General features: G+C 35.2%; 1 pseudogene; it reads left to right on the top strand.

Annotated features, from left to right (window-relative positions):
- Positions 1–3,691: 3,691 nt before the first annotated feature.
- Positions 3,692–18,790, top strand: part of LOC110198260 (ATP synthase peripheral stalk subunit d, mitochondrial pseudogene) — a 30,434-nt pseudogene continuing 15,335 nt past the window's right edge.

Genomic DNA, 18,790 nt, shown 5'->3' with positions numbered 1-18,790 from the left:
TGGTAAGATCCTTGAGAGAAGGAATAGTTTTTTGCATATTTGTATCCACAGTACTTATCAGTGACTGATACCTAGCAAGCTCTTAATAAATGTTTATTGACTGACTGACTCAGTCACTGACAATTACTGAGATGTCATTACATTAACAAATACCCAGGTGAAAGGTACTTCTCACATATCATCAAGGAGATATCACCAATCATCTTAATATTCTACTAATGAATCTAGCTATACATTTCATAGGAATGTGGTTTTAATGCAAATAAAGGGCCTCATCCTTTAAACTTTACTAAATTGACCAAATTATTCTTGGCCATACAATATTCTTGATTCCTACCATAAGCTACTTGTTCAGACCCCATCAGAAAGATCCAATAAGTCATCTAAATAGAAATATTCTTACCTCCTTAGGAAGGTATCTTTAAGGCCAGAACATAGGCCCCATCTGGCCTGGTGACACTACTCCTTATAATATTTATGCTAATGCTAGAATCTGTCCCCTCACACTATGCATCTGTCCTTTGCATCTGGGTGATGTGCAACATAAACATTAAATTTTTGGTCCCATTGATAATAAATACCTAACAAGGCATAATTGGGGAGATGAATTGTTGCCAAAGGGTTTTGCTATAGTGCTAAAAGACAACCAGCATGGAGGCCAAATTAAAGATGGATTTCCTATAGATACTCCTTTTTGTGAGTGGCGTTGCACTGATTATATCGAGCCCATGAGCACTGTAAAGCCTCCCAAATTATATCAACAATAACAAAATAGTTCAAATAATTATTCACACTATGGCTTGCAGCTGAATGGACAGTTCATACAACTGTCCCTCAGCACATATACCTGTAATAAGATAATGAACTAGCTCCAGAATTAAATAGGAAGAAGAGAACATCTAAAACTAATGTGATATTTCTAAAGAAATATCAGGATGAAATAGCTTTTTTTTTCTTTCAAATGCCTTCAAATGTAGATGGCACAATCCTTTGACATTTTGTTGTTGTTTGTTTTAAATATTTTTATGGACTGGAAATTACATTTTAATCAAATAATAAAATACATCTAAAAGGAAAGAAACTTCCTTTTTTTTTCATTTAACACTTCTGCTATTTAGAGATTTAACATTTATAGCTTACAAAGCTATGTGACAGGAGCCTTAGACGTGTAACAACCTGCCAGATGCTTATTCTGCTGATTAATTTTGGTTTGGCACTACTTATCATTTTAGATCAAGAATTTTCTGATGAAATAATCTTTCATATGTGTCTGCTATGAGAAATTAGCATTCAGGTTTTCATTTGTCAAAATGTCAAAGTAAGTCTTTAATCCTTCCTTAAATGTCCTTTGTAATATGTGACAATGAACTAGATCTTCCAACATTGAGAAAGCAATTTATTTCCTCAAAGCAAATAGTCAGAACTTCTTACTCTGTATTGAGATGCCTTTAAAATTCTTTAGAAGCAAGAAAAGCTAGAAACTGATGAGATTATTTACTTACACAGAGAGACAATGAATGTGAAAAATGTATATATGTTTGCATGAGAGAGACAGAGAGAAAGACAGAGAAAAAGAGACAGAGAGGCACAGAAAGAGAAGAGTGGATTCATCTACTGACTAAAAAGCAATCTTATTTACACCTTCATAATATTAATACATCTACTACAAGATCTTAATCTTTATTGATTTTCTTCTTCAGGATATGCTACTGATTCATTGCTACAGGTCTTTCACTGCCACATCAATGACATATTTTCATCCCAGAAACTCACTCAAATCCCAGACTACTTCTCATATTTCAAGTATTCTATGCTCCTGCAGCTGCTCCCTCTGATTACCTGGATCTTTCCAGAACCTTATTTCAAGAAGAAGACCCAGGGCAATCATGTCTTCATTCCTCTCTGGCTGCACTACTGACTTCCCCAATTATAGGGCCATGTCCCAGCACCAGGTACCTTCATTCCCTTCCTGCTCCATCTACCCACCCCTCTTCCACTTGAAGGTCCTTTTTATTTGTTCTTTTCCCATGAGAATCTAAGCTACTTGATGACAGAGGCTGTTTTTCTTTCTTTTTATAGCTATATTCCTTGTATTTAACACAATATCTGATACTTAGTAAGTGCTTAATAAACGATTATTGACTTGACTTGATTTAAGTACTATTTCTGTTATTTGAAACCTTTGGCCATAATGGATTCAATAAAGATATTCACCTTATATGCATAAACACATAAAACACACAAATTTCCATATTCAAGTCAAAGCTGAAACATACACTATCCTTTCTAAAATGATAATGATGATTCTGAATTGGTTTCCCAGCAGTGACTTTGGAAATGTGCTGATCAATATACTCTCTGATCTAGTTCCCCTTGAAGTCAGGACATGACTATTGGACATTTCCTTTCTGTCCACCCAGAATAATTCCAACAGGATTCCCAAATTATGCACATTGGCATACATGTGATATAGATAGATAGCTAGATATACATATATATATGTATATATATATGTATGTATATATATACACATTTTTTAAAAACAGGTTAAAAACTTGTAAAAAAAAAAGGTAGGAGCTTCTGATAGGTAAAGCCTGACATGTCAGAAATAAGGACAGGTCTTAGTAAAAGAAACCTCTGTGATTGGAGGGGGAGAATTTATTCAGCTGTTGGATATCATTTACCTATGTTTTAACTGCTGCTAGAAAATTTAAGGAAAATTAGATATGTCATATTAAAAATGAAGTCCATTACTAAACATTTTTAGAGACACAGCATGTTATACTATGGAGTGTGCTGGAAAGGTAAGCCAGCAAAATCTCCGTTACAGCTCTTCCATTTGCTAGCTATGTAACCTTGGGTAAGCAACTTAGCCTCTCTGACCAAGCTTCAGTGTCTTCATCTGTCAAATGAGAACAACGATCTTTGTTCCAACTATTCCACAGGGCTATGCAAGTGTGTGTGTGTGTGTGTGTGTGTGTGTGTGTGTGTGTGTGTGTGTGTGCGCGTATGTGTGTCCAAGTGCTTTGAAGTACATTAAATGGTATACAAAAGAATCTTTATTATTCAGATTAGCAAGGGTTTGCTAAGTGTCTACTATGAGCAAGATAATTTGAAGGTACAAAGACAAACCAGAAACTCCTTTCCCTCAAAAAGTTCATATTTCCTTGAAAGGACATAATATGTATTATAGATAAGTGAATACAAGGATATGCCAAGTAAATACCAAGTGCATGTGATAGGAGGAGGGGAGGGAACCGAGAGGATCAGAAAAGGCTTTCTGTAGGAAGGAGGATCTGATTTAAGTCCTGAGGGAAGCCAGGGATTTTAAAAGATAGAGGTGAGGAGGATGGGCATTCTAGGCATGGGGTACCATCTGTGCAAAGGCACTGAGACAGATTAATGTTGTGACAATAGCAAGTAAGCCAGTTTAGGGGAATATGAAGTGTGTAAAGAGAAGGACTATAAATAAGTCTGTAGACATAGACTGGAGCCAGATTGTGAAGGGCTGTACAGTAATTGCCAAAGAACTTATGTTTTACCCAAGAAGCCATAGGGAGCCACTGAATAATCTGTTATCAATTATCACCTCCCTCACTGTGATTTCTCATCATGGCAGTGATTCTAGGCTCTTGTAATCCAATAGAACACAAGTTTTGGCAAGTTCTATTAAACTAAGAAGACTATGAGCATGGTCCTAATAAAACTTGTATTTGTAGTCTCAGATCTAACCTATCTGATTTCAGAGGCTCATCAGCAGAAGATTGACTACGAGGTGATTATTTCTTTGACCATGATGATCCGTAACACAGATAAAAGCATAAAATGTCCCAAATCCTTTGTTCTACCTGTCACTGTGGTAGGAAAGGAGATGGAAAGTGCTAAGAATTTCTCCATTTTTAGATTATCTGCAAGCACTAATTGAACTCTTTGTGCTCTAAATATGACATCTTTATCCAATAATCTATGAGCTGATAACATTACCACAGGAATTAAACTATATCTATGCTGACAGTCTATATGAACTGAGCCATAAGTCACAGAAAAATTGTAAGTAAATAGAACTATACTATTGCATATTGTCCCAGGAAAGATAAGTAAGGAAGTTAATGGCTTTTGGTTATACTGTTATACTGTTTCTTTGAAAACAAATAACATCATTTCATTGGTCACTTGGTCATGCCACATGAGCAAAAAATAAGATCACTATCAAGACAACTGCAGTTTGTGTATTAATATCTGTTGCAAAAGATGAAATAAAGCAAATCTCCAAAGAACTTGACAAGATATTCTCTTCCAAAAGTCCACAAATACTTTGATACTTGGTGCTTTCAATGCAGAGGAAGGAGCAGGGGAAGAGAGCAAATCGTAGAAAGTCTGAGAAGAAAAAATGGAAGAAGCCAAGGCTTTGAGACTGCTCAGTGACTCACAAATGAAAAACATGAATATTTTCTTAAAAAAAAAGTTAAAAGGCATCACACAGAGAGAGAGCCCTGAATCTCTCTCTCTCTCTCTCTCTCTCTCTCTCTCTCTCTCTTTTCTCTCTCTCTCTCTCTCTCTCTCTCACACACACACACACACACACACACACACACACACACACACACACAGCTGTATATCAATGTAATTTGTTTCCTTTATAATCATATAGGTCTTTTTTTAAATTTTATGCATTTAAACATCATTCTGAGATGAGGTCCATATGTTTCAAAATACTACCAAAGCAGTCCATGACACAAAAAAATAAAAACCCTAGTTTTAAAGCATATTATAAAAGGATAGGTTAAACATTTGATAAATTTCCCCATGCTATAATTATGGAAAAGATGGAAAGATGTGGCCAAGATGATATTACAGTTCAGTGGATTTGAATGTGGTTGAATAACGAGACCTGGAAAGTAGTTATTAATAATTTTATGTCAATTAGGAAAGATTATTCCTATGGAGTGCACCAGGAATGTCAGTTTGGCCTGGGACTGTTTAACAATCTTAGCAATGATTTGGACAAAAGCATAGATGGCATGCTTATCAAATTTGAAAGTAACACAAAACTAGAAGGGATAATAAGCATATTTGCTCATTGTTGGGATAGAACTTAAGAAGAAATCTAATAAAGCGGTGTGAGACAGAAGCGCTTATCTTTTTACATGTCCTCTTTCTGTGCCCCTAACCCCCGTCCCTTCTCAGTAAAATGTAAGTTCCTATTGGGCAGGGACTTTTTTCATTTTCTTTGTCTTTGTATCTCAACAACTTGTCCAGAGGCTTGCACATACCAAACAATAAAATGTTAGCTATATTGGTCTGAGGTCATTTTTAAATTGGTTGCCTGTTTGTGGTCAAATCATTGATTACCTAGCTGAAAAGTCAAAATTAGCACCAAATTGGAAATAAGTATAAAAATGAAAAGATACTGTACTCAGTTGCAACTTCAACCTGATCTATTTAAACATGATCGTTGATTCAAAAATGTATAAAGGATGGAAGGAAAAAGTTCACTCTCATTTTTGCCATTTCTTAGCAAAATTTAACTGGTGTAAAGAACAAGGTGGATAAAGAGGCCAGAAACCACCTAAACTAGCAAACATGTGATATTTTTACTATGGTTTTGTTATGGTTTACCATGATTGGTTACAATGTTGGTTAAGAAAAGAAATTTATTTGAAAAATATTATAGAGGTTAATGGAATATAAAATTGTGCAATAGGAAAAAAAGGCTGGATTTTGAGCCAGAAGGGTTCAAATCCTGGCTTTCCCACTTATTACCTCTGTGACCTGATGCAAATCAAAACCTCTCTGGGACTAAATTTCCTCATTTGCAGAATGAGATTATCTCAGAAATCCTCTAAAGTCCCTTTCATTCTAACTGGTTTCCTTCAAGTACCAGTTAGCACTTTCCTTCTTTTGATTATCTCAAATTTATCCCATATATACCTTGTCTGTACATAGTTTTGATTTTTTTAATGTATTCTCTGCCATTACATTGTGGGCTCCTTGAGGACAGGGACTTTTTTTTTTTTGCTTTACTTAGTATCCATAGAGCTTAGTATAATGCTTAGCACATGGCAGATACTTAATAAATGTTTACTGACTAACTGATTCTATATAAAGATGACAGATGTTAGGTAATATTGACTCACAAAAAAAAAATCCATTAATTTGTAGGGGGAAAATGAGCTAGCAGAAAGCTTGGCATAAAAGCCAACTAAGCAAGGCTATGCCAAGAGCATTTATAGATGAAACTGGAATGAGGACAACAAACAGACATGAAAGGGAACAGATTTATCATTATTTCTATAACAACCTGATCTCATCTTTCAAAATGGAATTATCACTTTTGAACTCTACCACCTCAATTCCCAATGTGCTGTATGAAAAATACTGAAATATCTGAATCATTTTTAGGAGGTCTCAAACAGAATGAAATTCTAAAAGAATAGAAAATGTTTTGGATTATTATCACACAAAGTATCTAATCAGGATAATTTCAAAAATTACCAACAGTTATCCCTATTTTTCCTTGATGAAAACCTAAAAATTAAAGAGGCAGATTTTCAAAAATAATTTTTATAGTAGACTATATTTTACCAGGTGCAGAAGTGATTTGGAAATAAAAGAGAATAGAATATCCCACAGCAATTATTTCTTGATTTAAAAAAAATACATCCTCAGAGAAAAACATGGCATTTAAGTCATCCCCAACAAGATATCTTTCATACATATGTTAAAATTATGGCAGATTTCTTGATAAATTCAACTGCAGAGATGGTTTTTATTTTTCTCTCTTTCTCTAATGGTTTATATTAAGTGATATGTAAAACAGGGATGCATATTCAGACCAAAGTTTGTGTTGTTTTGTTTTCCTTAAATAAAAACAACTAGCTTAATAGAATCATAGATTTAGAAGAGGCCTAAGAGGCCATTCAGTCCCCTCATTTTACACATGAGAATCCTAATTATTAGAGAGATTAAATAACTTGTCCAAAATCCTTGGTAGAATCTGAACTCAGATTTTCTTCTTGACTCCAGGCTCAGTGCTGTATTCACTGTGCCACCAGTGTCATAGAGTCCATCATCAACTGGATTCCCATGGAAGAGGAGCTCCTTGTAAATGGTGTAGTTCTCTAGATTCTTCTATTACTAAAAGGCGTCATGTTGATTGTAATAAATTGCACAATATTACAAACCTGGTTTTGGCATTAAACCAAACTTGCCTTTAAACTTCAGTTTTAGTAGAGGAATTCAAATTTCCCCTTTCAGAAATAGATAAATATAACCAAAAAATAAATAAGAAAGAAGTTAAGGAGATGAATGGAATTTTAGAAAAGTTAAACATGATAGAACTCTGGAAAACACTGTATGGAAATAGAAAGGGGTATATATTTTTCTCAGGTGTACATGACACCTTCAAAAACTTGACCATGTTTTAGAGCATAAAAACCTCACAACTAAATGCAGAAAAACAGAAATATCAAATGCATCCTTTTCAGACCATAATGCAATTAAAATATATATTCAATAAAGGGCTGTGGAAACATGGATTAAAAATTAATTGGAAACTAAATAATCTAGTCCTAAAGGATGAGTGATTCAAAGAACAAATCAAGAGAATGACAACAATAAGATAACACTCCAAAATGTATGGGAAGCAGCCAAAGAAGTACTGAGGGGGAAATTTATGTTTTTAAATGCATATATCAATGAAATAGGGAAAGAGCAGATCAATGAATTGACCATGAAAACAAAACAAAAAAATAGAAAATGAACAAATTTAAAATTCCCATTTAAACACCAAAACGGGAATCTTCAAAATCAAAGGAGAAAATAATAAAATTGAAATTAAGAAAACCATTGAATTAAAGAAATTAATTAGAATAGACCTGAGTTCAGATTCTACCAAGGACATCCAACCAGTCATGTGATTTTGGACAAGTTTTTTAATCGCTCTAGTAATTAGGATCTCATGTATAAAATGAGGGGTTTCGACTCAATGGCCTCTAAGCCCTCTTCTAAATCTATTAATTAATTAAAGAAAATGAGGAGTTTGTTTTATGGAAAAAAAACATTCGTTAGTTTAATTTAAAAAAAAAGAAGAAAAAAATTTTCAGTAGCAAAAATTAAAAGGGTAAATTCACAACCAATGAAGGTGAAATTGAAGAAAATATTAGGAGTTATTTTGCCCAATTACATGATAATATATCTGACAACATAAATGAAACAGATGAATAATTTAAAATATAAAATGTCTAGATAAACAGAAGAAAAATAGAATACTTAAACAAACCAATCTTAGAAAAATAAATTAAACAAGCCATAAATGAGCTCCCTAAGAAAAAAATCTCAGGATGAAATGAGTTCACAAGTGTATTCTACCAAACATTTAAAGAACAATTAATTCTAATATTATATAAACTATTTGGGAAAATAGGCAAAGAAAGACTCCCACCAAATTCCTTTTACAGCACAAATACTTTACTGATACCTAAACAAGGAAGAGAAAAAATAGATAAAGAAAATTATATATCAATTTCCTTATTGAATTTTGATGCAAAAAAATTAAATAAAATACTGGTAAGGATATTACAGCTATATAATCACAAAGATCATACTCTATGACCAAGTGATATTTATACAAGAAATACAGAGATGGTTCAATATTAGGAAAATTATCAGCATCATTGACCATAACAATAACAAAAACAACAAAAATTATGTGAATATCTTGATGGATATGGAGGGGATAAAGTTTTCAACAAAATACAACAGCCAGAGAGCTAGGAATAAATGGAGCTTTCCTTAAAATGATAAGCAGTATCTATCTAAAACCATCAGCAAGCATTATCAATAAAGGGATAAGCTAGAAGCCTGAGCAATAAGATCAGGGGTGAAGCAAGGAGGACCATCATCAGCACTATTATTCAATTTTGTCCCAGAAATGCTAGCTATAGCAATAAGACAATTAAAAGAATTTGAAGGAATTAGAATAAACAATGAGGAAACAAAACTATCACTCTTTGTAGATGATATGATGGTATACTTAGAGAATTTCAGAGAATCAACTGAAAAACTAGTTAAAATACTTAACAACTTGGGGTGGTAGCACAGTAGACAGAGCACAGGCCCTGGAGTCAGGAGGACCTGAGTTCAAATCTGGTCTCAGACACTTGACATTTCCTAGCTGTGTGACCCTGGGCAAGTCACCTAACCCTGACTGCCTCACAAAAAAAAAACAAAAATTAAAAAATAAAATAATTAACAACTTCAATAAAGTTGTACAGTATAAAATTATACACATAAATCATCTGCATTTGTATATATTACGAAGTGAAGCAACAAGTACTAGAAAGAGAAATTCCATTTAAAATAACTGCAGACCATACAAAATAATTGAGCGTATACCCGACAAGAAAAACTCAGAAAGTATATGAACATAATTACAAAACACTTTCCACAAAAATGAAGTTGGATCTAAACTGGAAAAATGCTCATTCTTGATAGGTAGGCCAAGCCAATATAATAAAGATGAGAATTCTACTTATGTTGATATACTTATTCAGTGCCACACCAATCAAATTACCAAAGAATTATTTTAGAGAGCTAGAAAAACATATTTAAAAATCATTTGGCAGGGGGTGTGAGGCATGAAGGCAACATGGCAGAGTAAAAGCAGGGATTCACTTGAGCTCTCCCCCAAATACCTGTAAAAAGGACTTTAAACAAATTCTAGAGCAACAGAACCCACAAAAAGACAGAGTGAAACAAATTTCCAGCCCAAGACACCTGATTGGTCGACAGGAAAGGTCCGTTGTGCTGGGCTTAAAGAGGAGCACAGTTCAGCAAGGGCCACAACAGCACAGGCCAAACTCAGCAAACCCAGAGCAGGCCTCAGGGGACTGAATCATTGGAAGCTATGGTGGTTTCCAGACTTTTCAACACACAAAACCCAAAGACAACTTAGAAGATCAGTGAGAAAGGTCTGTTGGACCTGGGTGACAGAGCAGTGCAGTGCAGCCCCAGGGTGGCGATGGTAGCAGTGGTGGTAGCAGCAGCAGTGGTGGCCTCAGTGGCTGTTTCCAGAGCTCTCAGACTACAGATGGTAAGGGGATCAGAAGGAGCTACAGGGATCTCTTTGTTGTCACTGAGGCAGGATTCTGTAGCTTCATCCATACTTAGATCTGGGTCACGGTCCTGGGTGGCAGTCTTCGGCTGAGAAGGAGCACTGGCATAGCAGAGCTTGTGACAACAGTGGAGAAGGAACTCTCCTCTAAGTGTCCAGAGCAGAAAAGAGTGCTTGTGGTCACTCACTGACCAGAGCACAGGCTAGGAAAGGAGTAAACACCTCTCCTTTAATCATACTATCTTGGAAAACTGAAAACTTAGAGGTACCTAGAAGTGTCTCTGAAAACAGCTGCACAAAAGCCCTGAAGCTTGGGACAGTGCATCCTCCACCCAGGAAGCAGAGCCTTACTTTAACAAAGAGTTAAAAAGTCAAGTAATTGCCTGGGAAAATGAGCAAAGAGAGGAAAATAAACTCAGACTATAGAATCTTACTTTGGTGACAAGGAAGATCAAAATATACAACCAGAAAAAGATAACAAAGTGAAAGCTCCTACATTCAAAGACCCCAAGAAAAATATGAATTGGTCTCAGGCTATGGAAGAGCTCAAAATGGATCTTGAAAAGCAAGTAACAGAAGTAGAGAAAAAACTGGGAAAAGAAATGAGAGTGATACAAGAAAATCATGAAAAACTACTCAATAGCTTGCTAAAGAAGACACAAAAAATATTGAAGAAAATAATACCTTAAAAAATAACCTAACCCAAATGGCAAAAGAGGTCAAAAAAGCCAAAGACAAGAAGAATATCTTTAAAAGTAGAATCAGCCACATGGAAAAGGAGATCCAAAAGCTCACTGAAGAAAATAATTCTTTAAAAATTAGAATGGAGCAAATGGAAGCTAATGGCTCTATGAGAAATCAAGAAATTATAAAACAAAACCAAAAGAATAAAAAAAATAGAATACTATGTGAAATATCTCATTGAAAAACAACTGACCTGGAAAAGAGATCCAGGAGAGGTAACTTAAAAATTATTGGACTACCTGAAAGCCATGATCAAAAAAAGAGTCTAGATGTTGTCTTTCAAGAAATTGTCAAGGAAAACTGTCCTGATATTCTCAAACCAGAGGGTAAAATAGAAATTGAAAGAATCCACAGATCATATCCTGAAATAAATCCTAAAATGAAAACTTCCAGGAATATTATAGCCAAATTCCAGAGTTCCCATGCCAAGGAGAAAATATTGCAAACAGCCACAAAGAAACAGTTCAAGTATTGTAGAAACATAATCAGGATAACACAATTTAGCAGCTTCTACTTTAAGGGATTTGAGGGCTTGGAATATGATATTCCAGAAGTCAAATGATTAAAACCAAGAATCATCTACCCAGCAAAACTAAGTATAATCTATGAGGGAGAAAAAATTGTCATTCAATGAGATAGAGGAATTTGATGCATTCTTGAAAACCAGAGCTAAATAGAAAAATTGACTTTCAAATACAAGACTCAAGAAGCATGAAAAGGTAAACAGGAAAGGGACCTATTAAAGTTGAACTGTTTACATTCCAACATGGAAAGGTGATATTTGTAACTCATGAGACCTTTCTTGCTATTAGAGGAATTAGAGGAAATATATATAGAAGGAGGGCACAGGGTGAGGTGAATATGAAGGGAAGCTATCTAAAAAATAAAATTAAGGTGTGAGAGGAATGTACTGGGAAAAGGAGAAAGGGAGAGGTAGAATGGTGTAAATTATCTCACATAAAAGAGACAATAAAAAGCTTTTACAGTGGAGGGGAAGAGGGGGAAGGGGAGAAGGAATGAGTGAACTTTTATCAGATTTGGTTTAAGGAGGGAATAACATACACAACTATTTGGGTATGGAAATCTATCTTACCCTACAGGAAAGTAGTGGAGAAGGGGATAAGAGAGGGGGGAAGTGAGAGAAGGGAGAGAAGATTGGGAAGGGGATAATCAGAAGCAAACACTTTTGAGGAGGGACAAGGTCAAAGGAGAGAATAGAATAAATGGGGACTGGGATAGGATGGAGAGAAGTATAGTTAGCCTTTCACAACATGACTATTATGGAAGTGTTTTGCATGACTGCATATGTATAACCTGTATTGAACTGCTTGCATTCTCAATGAGGGTGGGTGTGGATGGATGAAGAGAGAGAATTTGGAACTCCAAGTTTTAAAAACGAATGTTAAAAATTGTTTTTACATGCAACTGGGAAATAAGATACACAGGCAACAAGGTACAGAAATTTATCTTACCCCACAGGAAAATAGAAGGGAAAGAGAATGAGAGAAGGGGGGGGGATGATAGAAAGGAGGGCAGATTAAGGGAAGAGGTATTCAGAATGCGCATCATAATAGGATGGGGGAGGGGACAGATGGGGAGAAAATGCAGAACTCAAAATCTTGTGACAGTGAATGTTGAAAACTATAAATAAATAAATGAATTTGAAAAAAAATCATTTGGAAGGACAACAGTTCAAATAATATTAAGTGAATAAAGGGGGAAAATGTGAAGGTAGCTTAGCAGTAGCACACCTCAAACTATATCATATAGCAGTAATCATCAAAAAATTTGGTAGTGGCTATGAAATAAAGCAATACATCAGTGGAATAGGTTAGGCACATAATGAAAGTAGTAAATGACAATGGTAATCTAGTGTCTGACAAACCCAAAGATCCAATATTTGGAGATAAGTAATGTCTATTTGATAAAAATTACTGGGGAAATTGGAAAGCACTTTGGCAGAAACTAGGAATAGCCCAACATCTGACACCATATACCAAGATAAGGTCAAAATGGTTACATGATTTGAACATAAAAGGTCATATCAGAAGCAAATTAGGGATTCATGGAATATTTTACCTGTCAGATTTATTAATGAGGGAAGAATTTATGACTAAACAAGAGACAGAGAGCATTACAAAATATAAAATGGATAATTTTGATTACATCATATTAATTTTTTTTCACAAAACAAAATGAATACAGTCAAGATTAGAAGGAAAGCAGAAAAATGGAGGGGAGTGGAATTTTTACAGCAAGTTTCTCTGATGAATGGCTCATTTCTTAAATAGAGAACTGAGTCAATTTTATTAAAATATGAGTGATTCTCCAGTTGATAAATGGTCAAAGAATATGAATAGGCAGATTTCAGAAGAAGAAAACGAAGCTATCTATAATCACATGAAAAATGCACTAAATCAGTATTGATCAGAGAAGAGCAAATTAAAACAACCCTGAGGTACCACCTCACACCTATCAAATTGGCTAATATGATAGAAAAGGAAAATGACAAATAGTGGGGGGGTTGTGGAAAAATTGAGACACGAATGCACTGTTGGTGGAGTTGTGAACTTATCTAACTATTCATAGAGCAACTTGGAACTATACCCAAAGAGCTATAAAACTGTGCACACCCTCTGACCCAGCAATATCACTACCAGATCTGTACCCCAAAAATATCAAAGAAAAAGGGAAAGGACATATATGTACAAAAATCCTTGTAGCAGCTCTTTTTATGATGTCAAATAAATGGAAAAAAGGGAATGCCCATCAATTGGGGAATTTCTGAACAAGTTATAGTATTTTACTGTGATGGAATACTATTCTAATACAAGAAATGATGAGCAGGACACTTTCATAAAAAACCTGGGAAGACTTACATGAACTGAAACAAAGTGAAATAAGCAGAACCAAGAGAATAGTGTGTACACACAGCAACAGCAATATTGTATGATAATGATCAAGTGTGAATGATTTAGCGTTTCTTGGTAATACGATGATCTAAGACAGTTCTGAAGGACTCATGATGAAAAATGCTATCCACTACCAGAGGAAAAAAACTGTTTGAATGCAGATTGAAACATACTTTTTTTACTTCATTATTTTTGGGGTTTTTTTGGGGGGGAGAGGGATCTGTTTTCTTTTGCAACATGGTTAATATGGAAATATCTTCCATGGCTACACTCACATAATTTATTTCAAATTGCTTTCCTTCTCAAGGGGAAGGGGAAGAAGAGAGGGAGAGGATTTAATTTTTTTAATTTTTTTAATTTTTTTTTTTATTTTTAGGCAATTGGGGTTAAGTGATTTGCCCAGGGTCACACAGCTAGTAAGTGTCAAGTGTTTGGTATGAGGCTGCATTTGAACTCAGGTCCTCCTGACTTCAAGGCTGGTGCCCTATCCACTGAACCACTTAGGTGCCCCTAGAGGGAGAGAATTTAGAACCCAAGTTTTTTTTTTAATGAATGCTAAAAAAAAATATCTAATTGAGAAAAAAATAAATGAAAAAGAGTCACTTCAAAAAAATTTTAAATAAACTTCAGTTCCGACAAGTGTCCTATCTTTATAATCTTAAATCATATAATTTTTTTTTCTGTAAAATTGGAGGTTGGGGAAGTTGAATTATATGACTTCTAAGGTATCTTCTACCTCAAAACTTCTACTGATACAAGCTACCTTAGAGAGGTCAATCTAGCAATTCATATCAGCAATGTCATTCATTGAAAAAGCAAAGAATGGAAACATCTGTCACAAAGATTATGACATAAAGCTGTATGGGCAGGCTATTGAATTAGTCCATATGTACATATTTTGAGCAGTCATGACAGAAGCTCAGAATTAGTAAGAGTGCATCAGGGTGGAACACATTTGCAAAATTCTACCATCTTTCAAAGATCACAAGCTTCCCCTTGTGGTTTACCCTCTTTTTTTTTTGTACTCCCAGAGTTCAGCACAAAATCAGCTATCTAGTAGGTGCTTAATAAACACTTGTTGATTAGAATTGACTTGACATAAAACCAGTGTCACCAGCAACATCAACATTGTCCTAGTGATGCTATACACCCACAATACCATAATTTTAAAAGAATAAAAATTCTAAGGGACCACAAAAGCAATAGGAAGGGAGGCATGACAGGTATAAATAAGCTGAAGCAGATTTGCAAATATAACTTCCATGTGTAAGAATATACCGTTAATGATATCTCTGACCAGAAAAGAATCCCCTGATCATGAAGCAAGAGCAAAGGATAACTCAAATGACACCCATATACTCAAACCTTTCAAAGGTCCAGGGAAAAGATTCACTGCACTATATACATCTTCTGAAAGATTTATGAAAGGGCATGGACAGGAACTTCCAAAGTCTTTCTCTAATGCCTCATTCTACCTTAGAAGTGTGCCTGGCTCTCAAAGATTATGTCAATAGACTGTAAACTATGGCAGCACCAACCAAGGTTGGAAAAGTTTTTGTTATAGTCCCCAAGGATAGACTTTGTGTCTCTTGCCCAAGTGCAGCCTTGCTAAGTTGGAAACCCTCACTACCATATTGACCACTGGCTGCTAGATTTTTTTTTTTTTTGGCAATAGCAATTTTCAAGAGTACGAAGTTATGAAGAGCTTAAGATCTGTATTGATGGAAAGGAGACCCAAATCAGGATGAGAGGGTTGTTACTCATACTTGTAGAGATAGAACCCATATTAATGAGATGATGGATCCATTAAAATACTGAATTTTTATTATTTGTTAAATGCTGGAAACAGTGGCATACTGTTGTCTTAATATATATTTTCACTAGTAGGTTATAGAAGATAATTATATTTGGGATCATTGTCTTGGCAACAAACCCTAGAAATGAGATCATCAGTCAGAGCCATTTTGAAGAAAATATGTTTTAAAGTCCTTGAAATCACAATGCAATTACTCTGGGTTTCTGGAGAAGTGACATCTAATTAGAATCTTTAATCAGCAGTAAAACAGTATTTATTTATACATTATAGTAACTTTCAGTAACATAAATTTATCCAACACAACTTGTTTACTTTATCACTACCTATCAAACAGATGAAAACACTTAGAAGGCTTAAACTAAGAATGACACAATGGAGAGCCTAATCCATAACAGTTATATGAGCTATCTAGAAATGTTATGGAGTCACCTACAGTTGTAGAAGTAACTTCAACAGTTGTGGTGCCAATTTAAAAAGATGTGTAAGATGAGATGCAATAGAAATATATAACTAGTACTCAAGAACTTGTCACCCAGAATACACAGTGGTTAGAGTTCTAGACTTGGAGTCAGAAAGAACTGGTTGCAAATCTGGCTTTAGATACTTACAAGTTGCATAATCCCAAGCAAGTTACTTGATCTCTGTCTACCTCATTTTTTCTCAACCATGCAATGAAGAATAATAGTAATACTGTGCCTGCACCCAGGGTTGTTGTGAGGATCAAACGCAATAAGCATAGTCCCCAGCACATGGTGTGTGCTTAATAAAAAGCTTTCTCTCTTACCTTCCCTTTCCCTCTCCTAAAGTATCAATTGGAAATTTTCAATTAGAAGAACTTAAATTGTATGGAAGTCTGAAAACTAGCTTGGAAAACTGCCTTACTGGTAAAAGTATGTGAAAGTGATAATTACTTAAGTTGGCTATAGGATGATACATAATAGTATGCTTGGCCAAGTAACAATTAGAGCAACAAGATGTGGAGGTTCAGGTTCCCATCCAATGTTTGCAGAAGGGAAGAAAAGGAATAAATTCATGGAAGTCACCTTGAAGTGTTACGTCAGGCATTAAAATTAATATGAATTTGGGCTACCCTGAAAGTCATGGCTTCCAGGAATAATGGTCCTATTGTGGTGATCTGCTGAGACTACATTGCTTACACTCAATTCTGAGTGCAAGGTTCTAGGAAGGATTTTGACAAGCTGAAGAGTATACAGAGGAGAGCAATCAGGATGGTAAAGGATCCCTAATTCATTTCATATGAAGATTGGTCAAAGGAACTGGCAGTATTAGGCCCAGAGAAGAAAGGTTCTGGAAAGAAGGAAGGGAATATTGGCTGTCTTCACGTATGCCTTGTAAAGGAGAGACTCAACTTATGTGTATATCCAAAATGCAAAAGTAACAGCAATAAGTAGAAGCTGAAAAGAAGTAAATTTAAGCTTAATATCAGAAAACAGTTCTTGATAATCAGATTTATTCAAAAAGGAGAGGAATCCCTCAGAAGTAGTGAATTCTTCCTTTCTGGGGATCTTTGAGTAATGTCTAAATGACTACTCTTGGTAGATATTGTGTAGAAGGAATTATTTGTTTTCAGGCACGGCTTGAAATAACTGGCCACTAAGGTTTCTTTTCTTTTTTTTTAAACTCTGAGATTCTCTGCATTAGTTATGTAATGATTTCACACATGCTTTATCTTTTGATAAACACTGGCAAATAAGAAAGTTCTTTTGCAGACTTTGTTAAGTATTCCATCAAAAGTAAAACAAAGCAAGGATACCGTTAATCACCTCCAATTCATCAGAGGCTGGCTATCCCTAAATAATGATAAATATATGTGAGAGAGAGAGAGAGAGAGAGAGAGAGAGAGAGAGAGAGAGAGAGAGAGAGAGAGAGAAAGAGAGAGAGAGAGAGAGAGAATGAGAATGAAGGGTGAGAAAACTTTGTAATTAAAAAAACCTTTGAACATTACCATTCCAGGTCCAACTGGTACATGTTTCAGCTTTCCCCTATCCTTCCCACATCCTTAGAGTAGCATAATCAGTTTGTTCATGGGGTGTTGGCTAAGCTTTTATACCCCAATTTTTCTCAAGAATCAAAGGGTAAGAATTAGTTTGTAAACTTAGTATCTTCATAGAGAGTATCTTTAGTTAAAGGAGATAACATGACTAGCATTTTCCCATGAACTTGATATGAACAAATGACATGACATAATTTATATTATATATGAATGACTCCATAAGAAGAATTCTAGGTTATAAAACATTAAAAATTACTTTCTCCTATATGAAAACAAAAGTTTTTATTCCTCAAAGCTGACAACTATATTTTCAAAGCACACTTTTAGCACCTAGTGAAGTCTATCTAAACAGAAGCATTAGAAATTACTATCTATACATGACGGTGAGAAGTTATGGGATTTTTTTTTATTTGTGAGAAGAGAAAGCTAAGGAGCAATAGAGATACTCTTCTTCATCTCTATACAGAGCAAATTAAGCACCTGGAATATATATAGAAGGAGCAAGGACCTTCATCACTGCTGGTAATATGGGTGGTCATAGATTTAATATGTAGGGAAAGAACAGAGGAAGGACATAGAAAGGCAGAAGAGTGGGACGCTATTGAAAAAATTGCCTGCTGAACAATTTTGTGTAGGACTGGTCCTGAACATTTAATTTGTGATCACCCAAATTAAAGGCAGCTGGTGGTGAAGTAGCTGCTAGACTTGGAGTCAGGAAAACTTGTCCAAATCCAGTTACTAGCTGTGTGACCTTGGGCAAGTCATTTAACCTCTTTGCCTCAGCTTCCTCAATTGTAAATGGGGGATAATAATAGCACCTACCAGAGTTATTATGAGGATGAAATAATATTTATTTTTTAAAAAAAGTGCTTAGCATAGTGCCTGGCACATAAGCAGGCACTATGTAAATGTTTATTTCCTTCCCTAAAACTTTTAGCTTTCTCTCACTTTGACTCAGTCAGTTGTTTTTTTTTTTTCCCTCTATGTGTTTATTATTTCTTCCCTCAGTGCCCTATCCTGCACTGCCCCATTGAGTTGCAGTTCATGTATTTCTGACCACTGCTTTGATTGCAGAAAGAAAGCAATATACTTTTTCTTCTTCCCTATAGGTTTTGTAATAATGTTGCTCCCGACGAGAAGTGATTAGGTCTCAGGCCACTACAGGAACAATACATCAAGTGCAGTAAGAG

This window comes from Phascolarctos cinereus, unplaced genomic scaffold (genome assembly GCF_003287225.1).
Source record: "Phascolarctos cinereus isolate Bilbo 61053 unplaced genomic scaffold, phaCin_HiC Scaffold_5;HRSCAF=322, whole genome shotgun sequence".
Taxonomy (NCBI): domain Eukaryota; kingdom Metazoa; phylum Chordata; class Mammalia; order Diprotodontia; family Phascolarctidae; genus Phascolarctos; species Phascolarctos cinereus.
The sequence above is the reverse complement of the archived record's forward strand: the minus strand, read 5'-3'. Positions and strand labels throughout refer to the sequence as shown.